This window comes from Triticum aestivum, chromosome 7D (assembly GCF_018294505.1).
Source record: "Triticum aestivum cultivar Chinese Spring chromosome 7D, IWGSC CS RefSeq v2.1, whole genome shotgun sequence".
NCBI lineage: Eukaryota > Viridiplantae > Streptophyta > Magnoliopsida > Poales > Poaceae > Triticum > Triticum aestivum.
This window is the reverse complement of record NC_057814.1, coordinates 379,658,770-379,677,993: the sequence shown is the minus strand read 5'-3', so window position 1 is coordinate 379,677,993 and position 19,224 is coordinate 379,658,770. Positions and strand designations below refer to the sequence as shown.

At 42.7% G+C, this 19,224-nt stretch overlaps 1 pseudogene; it reads left to right on the top strand.

Moving 5' to 3' along the window:
* Positions 1-313: 313 nt before the first annotated feature.
* Positions 314-13,060, top strand: LOC123164891 (general transcription and DNA repair factor IIH subunit TFB1-3-like; annotated as a pseudogene).
* The last annotated feature ends 6,164 nt before the right edge of the window (positions 13,061-19,224 follow it).

Genomic DNA, 19,224 nt, shown 5'->3' with positions numbered 1-19,224 from the left:
TTAACACAGTACATACGCAAGCGCTCATAAACACGCATACACTCATCCTTATAAACACACACACCTTACTCCTATGCGCATATTCAAGAGATATCTCTAGCTTTTCTAATTATCCAACCACAGGTTGGTTCGCAGTCTAGTTCAGTTTTTAACCGGAACCGGAAAAATTACTGGTTCTGAAAAATTGGGTTCTGGATCTGTCATTTGTCATTTCAAACACCGATTTGTTTTTTATAAAACCGATCAGTTCGGTTTGGTCTAACCAAACGCGGCCTACTTTTAGCCACGGCCTTGTGCTCTTATTTACGGACTAGTGCCACCGTGTACGTACACGTTGGCTCGGCCTCCTTTTCCCCTCGCCGTCGCTCCCTCGCTCAGACCGACGCGCACCGCCGCTTCCCACCAGCATCTCCTTCTGCCGCCGCCGCCGCCGCCCTGTGCCGGAGGCCCAGCTCTCCGCAGCTTCTCTTGTTCCTCCCCTGCAACGACTCCAGCCTCCGACTGCACGCGCGAAGCCCTCCTCCGAACTTGACATCGACAACGGCGCCGGCGAGGCGTGACGACCAGCCGGGTGTCACTTGCTCGAATTCGTTCAGATCGTAACTAGGTCCTGACAGGGAACCCCTGTCTAGCTAGCTGCCTCGCTCTCTCCCTGCGCCGTTGAGAGCGAGGAGGTGGAGGCGATGGGGACCATGACGATCGGTGCCAAGTACAAGGCCACGCTCAAGGACCGCGGCACCGGCGGCGTCCTCCGCATGGTGGGTCCCATCCTCACTCGCCGTCTCCGCCCCCACCCCCACCCCCACCCCACCCCACCCCATGCGCACCTCCCATCCGAAACCCCCCTTCATTCAGGCAGGTTTTATTGGTTTTGGTTCTGTTTGGTTGGCTTGCGGCGGCGTTGCTTTTACTGCTCGGTCGTCGGGGCGTGGGTTGCTCCTTGCTCGGCAGGGGGTCTATCGGTGTTGAGGCACCCAACTGATTGATCCCGAGTAGGTCTCTGATTGGACGCAAAACGGAGCAAATTGAAGGATGATGGTGCTTAGATCGGAGGAGTGCATGTGCCTGATGTTTGTGTACCGCATCCAACCTTCGGGCTTAGTCGTGAACCTGAGTAAGTACGATCCGCCGTAATTTAGCATTGCGGTTAAAGCAGAAGGGTGCCTCGTTTGCCTTTAGTGGGAGCCAATTTGTGCCTCAAGTAAGAACACCCAGTTTGCTTAATGAAATTGGGGGCTCAACGCATGCTATAAATAATCTGCTTGAGGCAGTTGTTTGGTTCGTGATTGCATTGTTTGTGTATGATGTTCCTAGTATTTTCATATTTGGTGCTGATGCAGCAAAGCGCACTGCTTCTTTGACTTAGTGGGTATTACTTTTGAATAGTCATCTCTGTTTGTTTCAGCTGGTGTGAATCGTTCATTCCTTTCTTACTGCTGCTTGCAAGCGATCATAATGCGCTTCTTTGATCTAAATCATATTATTTCTTTGTTCTTGTAATTACAGAGTGAAGATAAGTTAACATTTACCCCTAATGATCAACGCTCACTAATGAAGCTCAGTGTCGATTTTCGGACCATCAAAGGTACTTATCCTTTGTCCATATGCAGCGCTAGTTTCTATAATCATAGCACTGAGTGTTGTACAAAATTGAAGTACTGTTATTGTTCTGATGTGTTAGTCTAGTTGTCCTGATGTGTTAGGGAACTATTTAATTGTTGATAGATGGGCATTTACTAGATGTGGTTTGCGATTGCTGTGGGTTTGTTTGAAATGATTTAACACAATGGAGAGTATGTACATCCAAGATTACATATTCAGAATACGAACATCCAAGATTATATATTCAGAATACGAACATCCAAAGATCACATATTCATAATATATACATCCAGGATTACATATTCTGCTCATCAGCTGTGCCAGAGTAGGCCATGCATGTTGGTTGATGAGAATTGATTTCATGGTCATTACCAATATGCTTGATGGTAACTTTGTAGCTTCTTCCTACATGTGCTTCAGGCCATAAGTTCAACAAGGTAGATGGTAGCAAACCAACACCGGCATTATTGAATCTTTCAAAAGATTCTGACAAGGTATGATCAATTAATTAAATATAAACATCCTGTTGAGTTTTGGTTGATAGGCATATGCTCTACATTTATTTCTGTGACTGAGAAGATTGTGATTTCCATGCTTTTTTCAGGGGGGAGGCTATATTTTTGAGTTTGAGAATGTTGGTAACCGTGATTTGTGTCGCGACTTTGTAGGTAATGTTCATTAAATGTTTCTAATACATATTATGAACAAATACATCATTTGAAAATGATTATTCTTGTTAGATTGAGTCTATGCATTTTTAATGTTACTTTTGGTCCTTGCTTCAGTATTTTGATTTTCAGTTTCACCTCTAGTCTATACAATTATTACCAACAAAATATAGAACTAACTGATGATGTTGTCCTTTCAGCTAGGGTTTTAGGCAAACATCAAGGTACTGTGCCTGCTAGACCAAATGTACCTCCTGAGATATCAGCTGTGTCAACTGGTCCAGAACAGCTCAGTTCTGCCGAAATGGAACGGCGAATGAAATTGCTACGAGAAGACAGGTAATATCTGTATTTCAAACATCCTGCATGTTTCTTCTGCTGACAGCAACATGGGATATTGATAATAATTTAATACTAAACCAAAACAGTGTAAGCTGTCTTGCTCTCTTTAGTAATTATTGCCGAGCCCCTTATGTGCTTGTGCTTTTGAATTGATTACCTGATTCTAAGATTTTTTTCTTGTGATGTATGCATTTGGCTTTCGTAGGTTCACTTATTCAAAGATGATACTAGAGCTTCAATTTTAACTGGTCTTTACTTGTCTGTTTCATCAGCATACAAATCTGTGCAACATTACATAATGAAGCTGGTGGCATAGCTGGTAGATTGAAAATGATATGCCTTTTATGTACAACTGTAGAACTTTGAAAGAGCCAAAATAAAGTGCAGATGCCAAAATGTTTTCACCTATCCATTTTTTGTATGGGAATGTCATTCAGATATATTTTCTAGCGTATGTGAACTTGCTTGGGTCAAAATGCTACTGTTGGTGTAATGTCATTCGGTTATATTTTATTAATAGATCATGTCAGGAGCATGTTCATGCTGTTAGTTTAACAGATCCGCGTAGCTGTAGGGATGAACATTTAATCTTCGTATATTGTTTTAAGAGAATGATACAGACAGATTTGCAGACTATTCTTCAAGCCTTTCAACCAATCAATGCGACCTCGTAGGGCAGCTTTTGCTAAAACTCGAGCAGTTTCTTGAAAACTTGCTTCAGATTGCAGATTGTAGCCAACCAGAGGAAAGCACAGTTGTGTTGTATTGTTGGCTCGTTTGTCTCGTTGAACCCTTCTCTGTTTGCAGTGAACTGCAGAAGTTACATAAGAAGTTTGTGCTTGGCAATATTCTCCAAGAGTGAATTTTGGGCAACAAGAAAGGTAAAAACTACTGTGCACGGATACGATTTCTGTTTGTTTTGTAGTATATTTTTATTCAGTTGCAACCAATACTTATTAAGTCCTTTTGCAGAATTTACTTGACGATGAAACAAACAAAGCATCAAAACAAAAGCCAGGTTTCAAAAGTGCCATGCTAGCTGATGTTAGGCCATCAGCTGATGGACAGGTATGCTATGGGTCTATACTCATTGCGAGCCTATGTGGTATACTATGATAGTTTGTGTTGTACATGGCTGTATCCTATCAGTTATTGACTTTGCTGAATGTTGATTATCTTAATTTACTCATTTCTGATTTATGTGTGTCCTTTCACAGACAAACAAGGTTACTTTCAGTCTGACTACTGAGATTATCTATCAGGTACATTCTTCCTACCTTGGTAATGAAATTATCATCTAAAGCAGGTCTGTGTGCTAGCATCATTTGTTACTTCTTCAACCATCATAAATGCAGCTATGCATCATCTAAATGCTGGTCTGCCTGGTAGTATCATTTGCAATATTTTTTTTTTTGACAGAAAGACTGTAAGGGAACCCCCTACAGTATAATTGGTGCAACAAACCCAAATTGCAAGTACCATGCCTTGAACCTGGGTGGGTGGGAAGGCATCAGCCCCTTCCCACCACTAGGCTATGCCTTAGTCTGCCATTTGCAATATTTTTAACTGTCATGTGCAGTGTTATGTACCTAAAAAAGGTGTAATGCTATGCTTGATGGAATTTCTGAACAGTTCCGTTGTTTAATGGGTTCCATTGACCAACTATTTATTAGCACCTACTGACACATGGCCCTAGACTCCACGCCATCCTCACTGGGTAGTATTTTACAAACTGTACCTCTTTGTGATGATACTGTTCTATTTTTCTTTTTTTTTAGTACTTGACATACATATAGAATGGTATGATCCCTTGTCAAGCCCATTTTACGGCATGAAAATGTAAATATGCCATTTTTATACTGCATAAAAATGTGAATTGCACTCTGTTTAGCTATACCTGTTCAAAAACCTTGACCAGTGGGCTACTCAAACGCATTCTTGCATCTATTAGTCTGGATCATTGAATATTCTCAGGGTTGGCCTGTCCAGACTATCACGGCTTGCAAGCCTGTCCTGGCCATAGTTACTTGGATTGCAGGTCACTATGCGATCCATGATGTCAGGTCGAGCATCATGTATTCTTTTGATCTGGTTCTCCACCAGGAAGCTGCTGGTCATGACCCCATGCAATAACAATGGGAGAAGGGCAGAGGGGAAGAGAGGCGTGAGCTAGTCCTAGTAGTTGATGTCTCCTCATTTTCTTGCGATCCCCACTGGTTTTTCTCATTGTTGCTGTCACAGCCGCCATCGCTGTCCCCCCTTGTGTTTTGTGTTCTTGCCATCAGATGCAAGAAAACAAGGGTGATGGCAGGGGACTAGGAGGGAGAGGTGGTGCTAGGAACGGAATTAAAAATGGGAAGGGGAAGCGAGATGATGGCCCTTGTGGGCCGTTTATGTTGATTTTGCTGGAGCTGTCGGCTGGGTTGTCCCACAGCCCATTCCCTTCTCATTCTCTTCTTTATTCCCTTCTCCGAATACATTTAGATTCTATCGATGTATTATCTGATTTGTAGGGTCATCGACCTGGATTCATCGGGCCACATTCCTAATGAGTGTCGTGAAGAACATTGCCCCTTTTGACTCACATGGGCAGCCATCTATGAGGCCACACCATCGTGACTACATTTCTCGACCCGGTCGAACAGGCTTATTCTGGTCCTTGAGCTGGGCTACATCTGCTCAGTAATACTAGTTTACCTGTCATACATTATTAACCATGTAAATGCTGAACTATGAGATTGTTTATTGGACGTTGAATAAGTCTTGAAAATCAGTTGTTATGAATATGATATATTATTTGATGTTTTGCAGATTTTTGCAGAAAAGCCAGCCGTGCATCGGGCATTTTTAGATTATGTCCCGAAGAAGGTAAGATAGTGCATACTTGTATATACTATTGTTATGTGCCTTACCATAGGCTTTCGGAAGCTTGAGCTTAAGTTGGAGTTAGTTTATACTATATCTTTGTTGGCACAAAGTGGATTTGGATTCTCATTTTACTCTGTTTTTCCTTCATCTCCCGTTTCTATCCCAAAAAGTTGTCAGAAAAGGATTTTTGGACAAAATACTGTAGAGCTGAGTATCTACTTAGGACAAAAAATACTTTAGCGGCAAAAGCTGAGGCCGCTGATGATGAGGAATTAGCCATGTTTTTGAAAAATGATGATATACTTGCCAAGGAGGCAAAGCTCAAGGTATAATTCTAGCTGTTTATTGTTGTCATCCTGCATATTTTGCAATACATTTTTCCTTCAATCTGTTTTGGTGACTCAATTCTTGTTTGACAGATAAAACGAGTTGATCCAACATTAGACATGGAGGCAGATGCAGGGGATGACTACATCCATCTTCCGGTGTGTTTGTGTTCTTGCTACTATTTTGTTTTATCTACAACTTCACAAAGACGAGTGGTTTATTTGTTTCTCATAATGAGCAACTCTGTCTGCTATTTTGATCACAACTTCATGCAGTGCTTAGTCCTATTTTGAATTTTCGTATCATTATTCTTTCGGGCATCTAGGATCATGGGATTCTCCGTGATGGCAGCAGAGAGACAACTGATATTGATAGCGAGTTGGCTAGGAGAACACTTTCTCAGGATCTGAATCGGCATGCTGCTGTTGTTCTTGAAGGGAGATCAACAGGTGAAGTTTTGGACTCAACTCAAAAGTTTTCATGCTGTCTCTTTTAAATTTTTGTATACTGAAGTTGATTGGTCAAGCATGCTATTACTATCATGAGATAATACTGATATGCTAACAGCCTAACAGTTCTCCTGCGACTACACTTCTTCTACTGGCTTCCTGTTTTTCTGTCTAGACTTTCCTGAAAAAGAATGCACCAACAATAGCACAAATCAACCGTCCTATACTGCTGGTTGGTTGCACATTGTAATGCTGTAGTGTAGTACCTGCTCTGTGCTGGTGTACTTTCCCCTTCACATCAGAGAATGTCAATAAGCATTTGCTTATTGGCCATTAATAACCTGTATTAATGCACCATATAGTTTCTGTCTGTAAGGTGATTGCATTTGTTATTCATCTTTGTGCAGATATTGAATCAACTGATACGAAGACTCTGGCTGAAGCACTTGCACGGTCCAAGAAGGGTAAGTAATTATATCGCTGTGGTGCATCTTTTCTCACCCTAATTAGTTCCTTACTAGGCTGATGAGTTATGAACTGCAGAACCACCTCCTAGCTCTGTTGCTGATGATGCTAGTCATGAGAGGTTGGTAAAGGTGGCCCGCATGACTGAGATAGAGGATCTGCAAGCTCCACGAAGTCTCCCATATGCACCACTTTGTATAAAGGTAATTGTCGGTTCATATGGCTTGATATAATATATCAGCTGCAGTAATATATCACAGGGTTATGGATTGTCATGCCTTGTCTTTATAGGATCCTCGAGAATATTTTGATTCTCAGCAAGCCAATGCTCTGAGACCTTTAGGTAGCAACGATGGAAGAAAGGCCCGCAGCTGCAGCCTGAGCACCGATGATGCATTCCGTCATTTAATGGATCAAATATCTTCTGTGAAAATGAACTGTCCGGTTGTTCAGTCAGATGTTGCTCTAAAGGTAAGCAGTTTTACTTGAGACCTGATACCAATGTTCTATAGTCAACTTTCAGGGATTAGGTCCTGTTTCCTTGAAAGATGCATGTCTGTAGATATATCTGACTTACTCCCTCCATTCCAATGAATAAGACCAATCAAATGTGGGTTATATGTGACAAAAATTATACCGTTGAATCCGTATCCGAAAGAAGTTCTCAATGGTATAATTTGTAAGTCACAAAAATTATATATTGTTTCTTTTTAGCTGTAAGTTACAAAAAAAATATTGTTGGTCTAATTTATGGTCAAAGTTGGATTTTGGAATGTGTGTGCGCCTTATTCAATCTTGTTTCCTCTGTAATCGAGGTGGTGGTTCTTTGTGTCTGTACATATTTTACTTGAAGAGAATTTGCTCTTCCAAAACTAGTGAAGAATATTTGCAAAGAACTATCCAATCAGTTCCCAGCCATTTCTGTGGACAACGATAGGCCCAACATTCTGAAGGGTACAAACACTTCTACTAAGGGATGTGTTAGGTACTTAGGTATGGCTATGAGAAAAATTGATGTTTGTGTAACTGTTTTTCATATGACCAACTTACACCTTACCTGGTCCACGACTTTGCATTGCCAAAAAAGAAACAGTATCCATTTTGCAGATGAACCTAGTTTACCTTTGTTTGTTTCGTTCCAATTCTTAATGTTGGATTGTCATTTCATGATTCATCAACATCCCAATAATCCAAGTTTTCCTTACAAACACAAGTTTTGCATGCTGTATTGCTGTGGCTTCTCTATTCTTAAGCTATTAAATTGCATGAGCAGGAAAACCTAACTACCTACATGGTATGGGCCTAGGTTCTTAATGAATTGAGTGAAGGAATTTCACGTTCATGGAGGCTTAATCTTAAGAATCCCCAAGACAGTCTCCTTGGTCGTCGTCCTCATCGAACACGAGATGAACTTATGGATGTGAGATACTGCACCTATTTACCTTTTACGCAGAAGCTGTATTGTACTTCCAATTTGTTCTAGAATGTTTATTTTCCAGAATTATCAATGTACCTTCATTTATTTATTTATGTATATTTATCCGACCATTCTAAATCTTCTTATCACTGCACTCGAGATCTTATTGTACATCTTGTATTGACAGAGTTTATTGTGACTGTCTATTTTGTTAGCATTGGACGGCTATCCAGGAGTTGCTGTGCCATTTTTGGTCATCATACCCAATGACAACCACAGTCCTTTGTAATAAGGTGTATTGTCACTCTTATCTTATCTGTACTATTTTGTAACCCACAATTAGTATTTTGGTGGAAGCTCGTAAAAGCAGCTCAGTGGCTGGGTGACTTTTGATATGGAAATGGTCACTGAAATATAATTTCCTGCTTCAAGATGAGAACAATACCAGTGCATATTATAAATGTGAATAATAACTAATAACAGTGCAAGTAGAAATGATCAGTTAATAATTTTAGTGGTGGAGTTTGATGTGTTGGAACATGGTTGTCTGTTCCTTGCTATCAGTAATTATGGAATTCAGTATCATACTGTCATGAACTCATGACTGGAAATTGACCACCACCAGGTTCTTCTTATTATACTTTTGGCTATCAAAAAGCTGCATTTAACGACCAATTTGTTTCTAGCTTTTCTCATACTGCATTAGTTCTGTTAATCAAACCAATCACTGTAAAATAGCAGATGTTAATGTTGTGTTATACAGTCTAGTATTGGTATTTGTGTACACAGCGTAATAGTAAGTCAAGGATGCCCACATTGATGGTTATGTTCTTACTGTGGTTTTGTCACTAATTTATGATCTACTCCCTCTGTTCCCTAATACTCCCTCTGTACCGAAATATATGTCGCTGGAGTAGCTGAAGGTACAGAGGGAGTATAAGACTTTTTAGCTATTTCAAAGTATTGACTACATACATACTAAAATGAGTGAACATACATACTAAAATGTTTCTAGATACATACGAATTAAGAAAAAGCTAAAAGGTCTTATATTAGGGAACGGAGGGAGTAGATACCTGGTAGGACTGCTGTATGGTAAGCTATCTTAAGCAATTAAAACATCCAGACCGTTATTGCTTAGATGTTTATGTACTTGTCCGGTTGTTCCACAGGTTCAACGGCTTAAGGATGCAATGACACAGATATATCAGAAGTTACAGGTTAATCTTCCTCAGCACAGTTGATATCTGCAATCTAATTAATAACCGAAATTGCCTTTGATTATATTTGTATGCATCATTATGGAATTGTTTTTCTTGTTGCTAAAAGATTGGTGGTGAGGTTTCTTCTGCATTAAATGATGCATCGTGTGTGCAACTTCGTACGTGCAGGATATAAAGGAATCAGCACAGCCTGATGTACGGCATGAAATATCTCAACTCGTAAAGCCCATGACTCAGGTTCCTACTGTTCCTTACTGTTGTGGTTCATTACCTTAACTTTTGAGAATCCCCATGAATTATCTGAGCTTTGAGAATACCTTTGTCATGATTTAGCTAGACACATTTCCATATTTGTAAAGCAGAAGGATATGGGTCACAGCAAATATTTGTATAGAATGCTTTTATTTTCATTTGCTCGTTTTGGTGCTCCTTGGTTACTTCCTTGCTATTGATGCCATAAAACACATGAATACTACTACTCCCTCCGTCTCATAATATAAGATCTTATTACATCGTTAGGGTTTATTTATAACCATTTGCACGTCGCCACCGCAAGGGTAGAGCATAAACAAATAGGCTATCCATAAACACAACAAAGAACCCGAATGATATTCTATCTTGAAACAGCTAGGAGGAAATGAGGAATACGACACGAGATGTCCAAGGCAAAATTTGCAACTAAGCATGTTATTATGTTCCACGTTAAATAAAAATACACAGCAAAATCAAAGCCTCCAGTTCAAGAGCACATCATTGCCGCCAAGAGCTCACAGGTGTGTCAGCCCTCACGCTCTAGCAGTGATTGTTGAATCCTTATGGGTGGTGGTGTTCTCTGCTCAAAACCCATTGGGCTTGCTCCCGGCCTTTGAAGATTTCTGCTGCTGCTCATGGTCCAGGCGCTGGATGCTGCATTCAACCATGAGCAGCAGCAGAAATCTTCAAAGGCCGGGAGCAAGCCCAATGGGTTTTGAGCAGAGAACACCACCACCCATAAGGATTCAACAATCACTGCTAGAGCGTGAGGGCTGACACACCTGTGAGCTCTTGGCGGCAATGATGTGCTCTTAACATGCTTAGTTGCAAATTTTGCCTTGGACATCTCGTGTCGTATTCCTCATTTCCTCCTAGCTGTTTCAAGATAGAATATCATTCGGGTTCTTTGTTGTGTTTATGGATAGCCTATTTGTTTATGCTCTACCCTTGCGGTGGCGACGTGCAAATGGTTATAAATAAACCCTAACAAAAAGGTAGCTATACAATGATAAATCAGCAATTTGCTCTTGTGAAGGAATACTTGCTTTAATAGTCAAGTTACAGAAAGTTTGCATGGTAACACGGTGCAGAAGGTGTGATGTTCACTGTAGAAACTTTGGCATTAGTGACGCTGGTGGGACGTGGTGGTGCCTCCCAGTCCCAAGTCTCGACACGTCGTTGGTAGACCATCGCTAGCTCGTGAGGCTGGGCTGATCGATGAGACTGATGAGAGGGAGGACAGGTTGCCATTTTTGCGTGGGACAAACACGAATACGGTAACTGGCTAGGCCGTCCTTGTGGCTGAAACTGTATCCATGGAAGTGGCATTTGCTGCCACTGGGGTTTGCCAACACCAGCTTTTTCTCAAGGGAAAAGATGGCGCGGTGGTGGTGGGAGTGGGGCCGGTCATTTCAGCAGAGCAAACAGCACGGTACAACAACCGAGGCAAAAAGTTCACTTCGGATTTCATTTTTTAAGAGGAAGAAAACACCAGAGAAATAACGTACAAGAAAATGATTTCAGGAAAATACAGATATACAAAAGAAAAATAGAAGCGAATACAGATATAGAAAAATTGAAAACAGGACCAGTGGGACTCGAACCCACAATCGCCTGATTAGAAGTCAGACGCCTTATCCATTAGGCCATCGGCGCCTTTTGAAATGAATTACACACAAATATTTTGAGTAATCACTTCCTTTCCCAGTCTTTCTTTTTTCCGTGGGAGACTTTCCTTCCTACTCCCTCTGTTCCCAAACATAAGTCTTTTTGGATATTAGACTACATTCGGACGTATATAGACATCTTTTAAAGTACAGGTTCATTCATTTTGCTTCGTATATAATCTTTAGTTGAATCTCTTAAAAGACTTATATTTAGAAACGGAGCAAGTAGTTCATAGGCTAGCCGAGAATGCATGATGCGTCTTCTTTAAGATCAGGGCATCTCCAACACCGATCCATAAACCACCTGTAACCGGCCGCGCGGTCTAGATGTGTTGCAATCCAATGTGCATTTGTATCGGTTCGCAGGCCGGTCCGAACGTATTTTTTTTCGCAAATCAGAGACAATTCAGGGGGCTTCATGGGGCGTCCGAACCGTTGCCATGCCCGCGTCTGACTAACCTAGCGCACCAAAAAGTCCCACCCGACTCTCCTGCGCTTTCCGTCTGATGCACACGCCGCATTCATGTCGACCCAGAGCATGCAGCGGCCGGCATTGATGCCGAGCGACGTGACAGGACGGGATGGCGGCGCGAACCGACACGACCTCTCGGGAGCCGTTTCAACCGGACGCAGCTTCCCGAGGGACCAACTCCGGTCGTTGTGTCGCATTGAAGCGGCTGGCCAACCCTTCGCATGGCCTAGTCACGGCTATTTAAGTTGTGCGCCGGCGATGCACATACGCAGTTCATCCTCTCCGAGCCCCTCCTGCTCCCCCAGCCCCTTCTCTAACTCTAGCGACGATGTCAATGTCTTGGTTCTCCGCGCCGACAGGAGGAGGCGGTGATAGTTCGTCGTCGGGTGGATCATGGCGCCGCCGCCCTCGCTCTCTGAGCCCCTCGGCATCCAAGGTGGCCGGCTCCTCCGGCAAGGAGGAGATCGCCATCTCAAGAGGACCAGGAGTCGTAGCAGCAGCCCCGCCCCCTCACGGACGCCGTTGGCGGACGAAGAATTCGTCCTTCAGATGGAGATCATGAGTGTTCGATTCGTCAGATGGGCCCCACACCACCATCGTCAGCGCGTTCTGTCAAGGAGGAGTAGCCCTCCCCGCCACGCTACTGTGTCAAGCGGGAGCCGACATTACCACTCTGGTGGGTCAAGGAGGAGCACGTGGCGGCCCTCCGCACCCCGCAAGAGAAGGTGGAGCGGCTCCGCCGCGAGCACATGCAGCGGCCGGACACGGATGACGATAGCGGTGCGGCGTGGCAGGGCGGTTCGCATAGGGTTTTTCTTCAAATTTTTAATTAAACGATCGAAATATCGATCTTTTTTTGTAAATTATGTCCGGACTTGAATGGAATCATACGTGTTTGTTTAAATTTCACCCGGTTTGTTTAAATCATGTTTGAAATGTTTGCAGGTAGCATTGGATGGTCGGCTCCCGCATTTGTGTCTGCGGACTAGTCCCCCTTTTCACAGACGGATGCGATGTCTGGTTTGCGGGTCAGCGTTGGAGATGCCCTTACAGAGGAAGAAGCATGTTGCAAGTCAACAAAATTTCAGGTTGCATATCTTTGCCATTTTAATGACACCACACAAATTAGTTGCTCCCTGTTGGAGGAATAGTGTAACATCCCAAAATTCTAAATTTTGGAATGTTATATTAAATAAATAATTAGGAGTGTTTGTTCGATTTTTGCGTCATTGACTATGTGAAATTGAGTGGAATTTGAAACTTTTTGAAAGTTGAATGAGAGGGAAAAAAGGACTTTCCCAAACTTTCATCTTTGCATTTAGTTCCATGAATTAAATTCATTTCATCACAAAAACCTAGAGTGAAGATGATATGACTTCTTCCATTTAAAGAAATGAAAAAGGGATTTGAATTCCATTTGGAAATATTTCAAATTCAGAAACTTTATGCAACTCAATGAGTTTCATGAGGGAAGATAAAATGACTTCTTCCAATTTTAAGAAAGAGAGTTGTAAGTTTCAAAGAAACCATTTTGAAAGTCACTTTGAAGTTATTTGAAACTCACTTCCATTTTGAAGTTATTTGAATTTCCAAATTTCAAATCCTCTGAAAGTTATTTAAAATGAGAGAAGTAATATGGCACTTCAAAATTCAGAGGACATTTGAAATATATTTGGCCAAGGGAGAACAGAAAATATTTGAAAATGGTTGGAAATTCAAATCCAAACCCAATTATGAGTTATTCGGTTTTTATTCAAATTATTTTTCTCCAAAAATAAAATATATGAAATTAGGCTAAAATGATTCCCTTTAATAGAAAAAATGGAGAAATATCAATTTGAAACCATTTTGGTATTTTAAGATAATTTTAATTGATTTTTTAATGCAACAGTAGCACTGTTTACATTATTCGAATTTATGTGGATTTTATTTGTTTGAAAAGTAGTTCATGTTTTAGGAATTTGTTTCTGAAATTTTTGATATATTATATGCCTATGGCATATTTCATTTTTCCTTTTCTTTTATTTCCTTTTCTTCTCTGTCTTATTTCAAAAAGATAAAAGGCCACTGTTTGTTTTTGGCCTCAACCCAATAGACCAGCCAGCCCACTCGCCCGCGCAACCGACGCCGTATCTCAATCGAATCGGCTAACCGATCCGTTTCCCCCTCTTTCGCCGACGTTGGGTCCTGCACCAACCGCTCCCACGATTCACATGCTCACCTTCCTCCTTCCGCGATCTCCTTCCCACCTAACCGGCGGCGGCGCCGCCGCACCCTGCCACATTGTGGCCGCCCCTGCCGAAAGCCACGTCCCATATAAAGCCCTTGCCTCCCCCTCTCGTTTTCGCCTTGAACGCCCCACCCAAACCCCCTCAGAAAGCACAGAGACTTGACTGTATTGGGTCGGGTCGCTACAAATAGAGAGGGTTTGGCGTAATGCGTTGGATGTATTATTGAGCCTCGAGCGTAAGAATATATTTAGTACATGAATTAGAGGATGACGGTGTCCCGGATACGGGGGTACTAACCTATCCGACCCATAGTCCTCGGATGGGCTGATTGGCCCTCGTTCTCTTCATTGATGGAATCCAGAAGATGTGAGGCTAGGCGTGATCAAGACTCCCTCTGCGGAAGACTTGACGTATACTCCAAGATATCCCCTGCTACCTCCATGCGATCCTCACGATACCTACCATGTAACCCTAGATGCCCTACCTGGCTTGTATATAAGCCAAGGGGTTTAGCCCGTAGAGGGGACCGAATCACAATTACATTCACCTAGCCCTAGAGGTAGAACACAACTCACGATCTCGAGGTAGATCAAATCTTACTTGATACATCTCCATCAATATAAACAAGAGTGGGATGTAGGGGTTGACCTCCATCAAGAGGGCCCGAACCTGGGTAAACATTGTCTCCCTTGTTCCTGTTACCAATGATCTGAGATCCACAGCTCGGGGCCCCCTAACCCTAGGTCTGCCGGATTTCACACCAATAGAGGGAAAAACGCCTCCTACAGATAAGATGGAAACAATTCCTATCTAATCCCGGACAATCTCTAAATACCAAATATATTCCTAGCATCCTCTCGCACTCGTAGCAGTAGGGTTGCGAACAAGAGGAGTGTCACGAATGGTCAAACTGGAGAGAATAGTAGTCGACGGGCTGGCGATGTGATAGACCATTGTGTCATTCTTGAGGTAGCCGAGAGCATGGGTTGGTGTAGCCATGGTCGAGGTAGCCGTGCAAAGAACGTCGTGGTCGATGTCGAATCTGGGTGGCCGGTGTCAACGAAGTCGTCGTAGAGCCGCAGGCGTAAGGAGGCGTCGAGTTAGTCATGAGCGCAGTGGTGTCGAGGTAGTGGTGCGCCGGGAAGATGACGTTGTTGATGAGGCGTCGCACCGGGTTTGACAAGCCCGGGGACACATCATGGACGAAGCCACACATCAGTGTTGCCAGCACCAGGCATGCGTATACGGACAAAGTCGATGTTGACGATGCGCCGCTCCAGGCTTGCCAGGCCTGGGAACACGCCAGAGAAGAGACCAAGTGGTCGCAAGGGGGTCATAGTAGAGGCGGGAGTTGGTCGATGACGGCGGCGGGCGATGCAAACCGATCTTAGATCGGAAAACCAAAAAGAAACGCTGATCAATGCGACCGGTGAGAGAGAAAAACCCGGATCAAAGGATCGGGAGAAAGACACTACAGGGAAGCCGATCAACTGGATCGGCAGACGAGCCCTAGGTAAGGACGGCGCGGCCCCCGGTGGCACTCATGGAGATCGACCGCCCCGGGGGCGATGCGGCGAGGAAGCGGCGGCTGCTTGGGTTTTGGATCGGGGTTAGTCTGGTACCATGTAGGAGGTATAGAGAAGATTTGACGTAATGCATTGGATGTATTATTGAGCCTCCAGTGCGAGTATATATTGAGTACATGACTTGAAAGGCAAGACACCTCCTAGAGATAAATTAGAAACAATTTCTATCTAATACCGGAAAATCTCTAAATACCAAATATATTCATAGCACTCCCTTTGATTGTACTAAATCAACGACAATTAACATGAATTAGAGGGCATAGTATTTTTTGTTTTGACTAGTGAACCAATCCAATCCATTTGCCGCAGAAAAGAGAGAGGAGACCAAGACATCTGTCAACAGTCTCTAGGTGCAGCCTATGGAAGATGCTCACTTGGGATTGGTTCAATCAATTTGTTTGATAGTCTATGACATACTCCCATCTAGTCTTTTCTCCTTCTTGCCTTTTATTTTTCTTTTGAGACTATTTGGATAATTGTAAGTTTTGCAATAATATATTGAGGTTGTTTGCATCAAAGTTCACGGGTGTCACCCTCTGTACAAAACATAATCACGTGCCGCCACTAAAAGAGTCAAGAGATAAAAGGTAAATTCTAAATTTCATTAGATTCTTTTTGAACGCACATATATTTAAATATGAGCAGCAATGCAACATAGTTTGTACTTTGGTGACTGAAGTTATACCCTCCTCACTTTACAATCCTACCAACAGGTGGTTCTCTTCGAGCTGCTTGTGTATCTCCTTATTTCCACTCTCTAATCTTAGATCATTGATCATTAATACATCGCGAATTTGTACAAACTTTAATGCCATTGTCAAATATGAACACCGGCTACTTTAGATCATGAGAACTTACTCGAGAACTGCAAAGAAAGGATGTTTTGAGTGCTGCTTGGTCCTCAATGACGAAAGAATCTTTGAGCATAACTAGATGTCTCCAGCATGTGAGTTAGAACAATGTAAAGGGATCATGTAATAGGGTACTACATCTGTCCTGGTTTATTGGTCCCCTTAGTATTTAGTGCCAAATTTTGGTCATGGATTTAATTAACAAAATGTTAATGCATGTCACAAAAAATAGTGTCATTGGAAACTATGTTCAAGTAAAAATCCAATGATCTAATTTTTTATTACATGCATTAACATTTTGTCAATTAAATATAGGTCAAATTTTGGCAAAAATACGAAGAAGACCAATAAACCAGGACGGAGGTAGTAGCTGCTACTCCCGCAGGAGTCTTTGGGTTTCCATAAAGAGGAAGGGTGAAATAGATAGTAGTAAAGTTTTCCTCGGTTAAGAACCAAGGTTTATCAAACCAGTAGAGCTTCCCCTCCGACAGAGCACCGAAACATGGCTCCAGATGGGATCGTTTCGAAATAGAGGCTTGCTGCGTGATAACATTCTTTTGGGTTCGCCTATGAAGGTTACGAAATATTGGGGTATTTATAGGCCTGGAATTAGGTCAAACGAAGGCTTAGGGGGTCCCCTTGACCTCTTACAGAGTCCATGTGGCTGCCTTATGGGTCCCCTGACCTCTTCCAAAGCTTCTAGAGTCTCTTATTATACAGAAATTTTTTCAAAAAGTTTTGTCGTGTTTGGACCTTCCTATGTATGGATTTCATGCAAAACCAAAAACAAACAAAAAGAATTTTTTTGGCATTGGGCATTAAATTAATAGGTTAGTGTAGAAAAATAAAATAAAAACTATATAAAAATGATAACATAATAGCATTTAACAATAAAAAATTATAGATACGTTGGAGACATATCACTCACCAGTTATGATGACCGAAAAATGACAGCACACCACTATTGCGTGGAGAGAATGATATAGCCGGTCAGTGTTGCCAGAACAAGACCGTAGCTTCGCCTTGATCCAAGCGCAGGAACTCTTCAAGGCTAAGGCACTGTTGCACGGGAAAACTGCAACCCAAGGTGTGGCACAAGGCATCTGATGAAGGTCAATGGGGTCCTAAAAGGGGCTCCTTGGATGCCCGACATGGAAACATTCTAGATGAAGCTTCCATGATCCACGGGTTGAAGATGGGAAGATTTGTTGAACCAGCTTTCAAGACCCACGACTAAAGACGAAGAGCAGTTTAGATGATCCGAGGAGCGTCCCGGACTTGAGGACTGGTTCAGGGGCTACTGATGGTGTCCCAGACTAGGGGTCACTCACCATGTCGTCTCCCGGCTAGGTGGGCCGGGCCGAGGACCCCCCATGGCGGTTCACCAATAGGCCATCTTCAAGAGGCCCATGGCGTATAGAAGGAATATCCCCGGGGACCTTGCACATTCTCCAAGAGTTAGATGTTGTCTATGATACGTCTCCGTTGTATCTACTTTTCCTAACGCTTTTCCTCTTGTTTTGGACTCTAATTTGCATGATTTGAATGAAACTAACCCAGACTGACGTTGTTTTCAGCAGAACTACCATGGTGTTGTTTTTGTGCAGAAATAAAAGTTCTCGGATTGGAACGAAGCTTTATGAGGTATTTTTATACAATAAAAGAGAATTTCTGGAACCAAGAACCTCTGGAGGGGGGCACCTGGGTGGGCACAACCCACCAGGGCGCGCCCAGGTGGGTTGTCCCCACCTGGTCGCCCCACGGACCTCAACCCTGATACTATAAAATCACATTTTTGGAGAAAAAATCAAGGAGAAATAATTATCGCTTTTCACGAGACAGAGCCGCCACCACCTCCTGTTCTTCATCGGGAGGCCAGATCTGGAGTCCGTTTGGGGCTCCGGAGAGGGAGATATTCAATCTTCGTCATCACCAACCCTTCTCCATCGCCAATTCCATGATGCTCCCCACCGGGAGTGAGTAATTACTTCATAGGCTCGCTGGTCGGTGAGGAGTTGGATGAGATTCATCATGTAATCGAGTTAGTTTTGTTAGGGCTTGATCCCTAGTATCCATTATGTTCTGAGATTGATGTTGCTATGACTTTGCCATGCTTAATGCTTGTCACTTGGGGCCCGGGTGCCATGATTTCAGATCTGAACCATTTATGTTATCACCATTATATCTATGTTCTAGATCCGATCTTGCAAGTTATAGTCACCTATTACGTGTTATGATCCGCAAACCCCGAAGTGACAGAAGTCGAGATACTTTCCGGTGATGACCGTAGTTTGAGGAGTTCATGTATTCACTACGTGTTAATGCTTTGTTCCGGTTCTCTATTAAAAGGAGGCCTTAATATCCCTTAGTTTCCAATAGGACCCCGCTGCCACGGGAGGGTAGGACAAAAGATGTCATGCAAGTTCTTTCCATAAGCACGTATGACTATTTACGGAATACATGCCTACATTATATTTATGAACTGGAGCTAGTGCCGTATCACCCTAGGTTATGACTGTTATGTGATGAATATCATCCAACGAATTCACCGATCCAATGCCTACGAATTTCTCTCAGATTGTTCCTGCTAAGTTACTACTGCTATTGTTACTGTAACACTTGCTACAAAATCATTGCTAGCACTGTTGCTGTTACTATTGCTGTTGCTACTACTATCAAAACTATCATACTACTTTGCTACTGATCACTTTATTGCAGACAATTAATCTCCATGTGTGGTTGAATTGACAACTCAACTGCTAATATTTGCAAATATTCTTTGGCTCCCCTTGTGTCGAATCGAT